At 39.2% G+C, this 4,300-nt stretch overlaps 1 protein-coding gene across 1 annotated transcript in view; it reads right to left on the reverse strand.

Moving 5' to 3' along the window:
* Nucleotides 1-2,089: 2,089 nt before the first annotated feature.
* The window catches only part of CAMKMT (calmodulin-lysine N-methyltransferase), a 198,429-nt gene continuing 196,218 nt past the window's right edge, over nt 2,090-4,300 (reverse strand). The window contains exon 11 of the mRNA XM_048937846.1: nt 2,090-4,300. This exon is cut by the window's right edge and continues 132 nt beyond it. The gene's annotated coding sequence lies outside the window, so the exon portion shown is untranslated.

The raw sequence follows: 4,300 nt of genomic DNA on the forward strand, positions 1-4,300 counted from the left end.
TCTGTGCATCTTCCCTCTGCATTTCCTACACTTTTACACACAGGAAGACAATGCAGATCCAGTGTCGCTGTTGGGCAGAGATGGAAAATATCCAGCTTGTACCCAGCCACAACAATATGCTGGGCCTTTTGGCAGCAAGCCAGCTGCTGACTAAGCAAGGAGCCTTAATAGGCGAAATCCTTTAAAAATGGAAAAGTTAGGTTTGTTACATTCAGCTGTTTGAACAGAGTCTGCAGGTCAGGGAGGGAGGCTGATCTTGTGGAGAAGATGCAGCACTCAGTCTTACAAAACCCAGGATCAGTTATAGAGCATATTTGCTGCTTTCTAAATGTCTATAAGCAAATGAGGCAGTAATATGTCTGCTCCCTCATGTGGGGAATGGGCATGAATTAGGGGGGCACCCTTTATTTATGCATTCAGTTTCAAATTCATTGAGTCTTGTATTGGCTTTCTTTGAGCTTTATGGGGTCTCGCATCAGGGTGCCCTCTTTTTGGCTGGGTTAAGTAAGTGTTGTTGCAGTGCAGATGAGAGTAATATTGAAAATCAGCATTTAAAACCATTTTTTAAAACACGCCGGTCTGCTTACAATGAATGCTACTGACTTGTGACAGCAAAGGGCTGACAAATCACCTTCCTCAGAGTTGGGAGAATCTAAAGGGAGAATCGCAAGCTAGAAAGGGACAAAACTGTACCCTCGTCTACTGAGGGAATAACACAGGATGGCTGTGCTGCACAGAAAACATTTCCAGTACAATTGCCAGCAAACGCTCTCCTGGCACCTTTCACCAGCATCTCAAAACATTTCACAGGAGTTAAAGGAATTTGCAGTTTGACATCACCGTTCATTCCCCGATTTCAAGAAGAAAACCACACGTAGAGAAACCCAGGCTGAGCTATGCATTTGTAATTTGCCGTGTGAGAAGACAAGGACCTGGCTGCTCCCCCTCATGCATAGGAAGAGCAGGCAAAGGACGGTAATAATCGTGGCCCTCTTTGACTTGCAGAGTGCCGCTGCCCTCCCAGCCGTGTGCCACCTGCCACACCGAGGGGTGGACCAGGAGCTCCACCCAACACACTGCTTTTGTTCGGGAGCAGCCGAGGAAGCTCACAATGGCGATGTAACACTTGGTAAACCTTACACAGCCAGGATGCTTTTTGTGTGGAGAGCAATTTGAATCCCACTTCCCTCCTCATGCAAACACACAGCCATTAAGCCACAGGCAAAATGCGAATGACTTGTCTAATAACAATTTCGCAGCTGGACAGGTACCTGGGGTAGCAAGTTCTCCTGCCTCATCTCACATTCCTGAGACATTTTCATTTCCAATCAAACTTACTTCCTGAATGAAAAGATTTGCTCTGTTATTCCAGAGTGCTAACAGATAGAACTAATTTGTAATTTTTAAGAAAGCCCTGATCTTGTGTCAGACTATGGAATGGAATTGGCCAAATACTCTCAAGATCACAACATACTGACAATGGCACTAGCTGCACTAGAGCTGCACCCAGAGAAAGAAGATCCTTTCTCTGCCATTTTCCTCTGCGAGAGGAGGAAGACAACAATATTGCTCTAAAAACTAGCAGTATATCTGAAAATAGACTTGCATCAGCCTCGCATTCCCGTTCTCTCTCAGTGAAGACAGCATAGCTCATCTGTGTTGCTCATCTTCAAAGTGCTTTGCAAGCACAAAGTGATTAAGCTCAATATTCTGCTACTGAGCAGAGTAAAATGTATCATTAAAAATACACCAAGTATCAGATGCTAGTTAAAGCATGCCACATGAAAGACTCTGACACATGTTATAAGAATGATTTGATAAGCTGCCTAACTTTTTCTTAGCAAGGATATTTGATGTATTTAGAAACATCACATACACTTTTTAAAATTAAAGAGCTCAGAAACAATTTATCAAATCCCTACTGAAGTGAGGGACTCCGAGAGATGTCTTTAAAGAAACAACACTGTTAGCACATCACTAACAATATATCCTACATTTTAGACTTTTCAATACTCTCTTTAAGGCAAAAACAAACAAACAAACAAACAAACAAAAAAAAAAAAAAAAAAAAAAAAGAAGAGAGCTGGCTTATATACCTCTAAAAACATCCAAATGGCACAAACCTGCAAACACTTATACAGATGAGGAACTTTACTGCCTGTGGAGCTCCTATGTGAGTTTGCAGGATGAAGCCTATATGCATCTTTGGTAAACAAGCCATCAATTACACACTTTAAGGACAGCAGCACCTGTGCAAAGCCTCCAACACAAACTAGGGAAATAAAAGCAGTAATCAGCTACTATTTTGAGTAAAACTATTTTCTTCTTAGAGCTAAAAAGATGATTTTTAGTGACACTGGCAGCTAATAATATTTATTAGATTATTGTTACAGCAGACATTCAAGACCTCTCAGAAATAAAAGGTCCACAAATTGTAATATTTCACTATTTTTTACACTCCTTTGTTGATTGGAAAGATTTCCTTGTATGCTTTTTTAGAGAAAACAAACACGTATGTGATTTTAGAGAAAGCTTTGCTGTGTGGGACACATAGAACAAAAGAAAAATGGAACTAAAGCCACCTTTACAGCGATTTTAAATAACTCTCAATTACTTCTCATTTCCTGCTAGACAGGTATCTTCCAACTAGAGTTTGAATATGAAACTCATACCAGCTATAAGGGAGATATACTACTCAGTTCCAGTATAAATGGTTGGTTTGCATTGCCCCTGGTCTTTATCTAACACTGAGAATAGGCTGCTTTTTATCAAAAGAGGAATAAATTGCTGTTATTGTGATGTTAGCCCATCACTTGGCATTGCAATTCAAGTTTTTGTGAGAAAGAAATGTATGATCTAACTGCGACTTGACCTATGCCTTCTGAGATCCATCTAGGTGCTCTAATGGAGCATAAAAAGTATTGAATACAAGGACATGCAAACCGGTAGTGAAGAAATTTGAGCAGAAGTGCAAAGAGAAAAGGACCTTCATGAGCTTGTGGTTTACATGCTGCCCAATTTGTTGAATATGGAAGAACACTTACTACCTAACTGCAATTCTTTTAATTAATATACTCAGCATTCTCTCTGCTTCCTAGATAGTACCTCCCTCTTTCAGTAATACTCTTTCTCTTTTTCATCATTTTAAAATTGTTCTGGCTTAAGCGTGCAGGATTCTGTAATGATTCTGGCTTTGTTTTTGTCAGAAGTTGGTAAAATGTTCTACTAACCTCCTAAGAGAAAAATAGTTCCTGTCTCTTGGGAGGATTTTTTCTTTCCCAGCACAAGAAGTCATATTAAATGTTTATCAAACTCTTGGGCCATGATGCAATGCAAATTAATCACAATGATCACAATGCAAATTAATTTCAGCGAGGCAGTTTGATTACGTTACAAACTCCTTTAGTTGTTAGTCTTTCTCAGGATCTATCAAAAAAGGATGTATTTTTTGAAGTGATTTTCAGAATAGTAGCATTTAGATTTTAGTCCTGATAAAGGCTCACTTTCCATTCATAGTCAGAACCTAAATGTGCTCTTCTTGTACCTAAACAGATAATAAGCACTCAGCACACTCCCCCTTCTTGACACAACACACTGAGACTAATCACACATAATTGGAGAGGAGGAGCAGAGGGGCTGGGCAGGCTATTGTGTCCAAAGGACAAATGGTCAGTTTATGAGGCTTTTGTCTGACGCATAATTTCTTATACATCTAGAAGAGGAAAAGTCTTGCTGGAAAAAACCCCACACAGACATCCCTATATGTATTAAAAAAAAAAAAAAGCCTTCATCACAGCAAATAAGGACACTTCAATTATCGACAGAAAAATCAACGGCTGAATTTAAAAAACAAAGGGAATAAAAATCTGAGGATGTAGTAGGTGCACCTTTTAAACATTTTAAGACAACCATTTCCTAACTAATGAAAGGTGAATGCGTTTATCACTTTACAGGCAGTTGTGCAAAACCACAATGTGTATTATTCATGCATTTTCAAATATGGCCTCAAAATAACATTTAAAGAGGTTAACAAAATACATACAAGTTTAAAGGCACAAAAGAGAAGGAAGCAAGCTTTCACACCTTGGATAGTGTATTCATTTTATGTCTGATGGTGTTTAGGCTGAAAAATAATTGGAAAAATACATTCTAAAATGATATCAAAATAAAGTCACAATGTTTACGCACTGGGAAACAAACCAGATATCTTCCTCGGCACTTACATTAAAGCATTTCTCTGATGACGACTCAAGAATAAAAGGGGGGGACAGAACCTTCCATTTCCTGACTATCCACGTAC

This window comes from Lagopus muta, chromosome 2, assembly GCF_023343835.1.
Source record: "Lagopus muta isolate bLagMut1 chromosome 2, bLagMut1 primary, whole genome shotgun sequence".
In the NCBI taxonomy this organism is placed as follows: Eukaryota; Metazoa; Chordata; class Aves; order Galliformes; family Phasianidae; genus Lagopus; species Lagopus muta.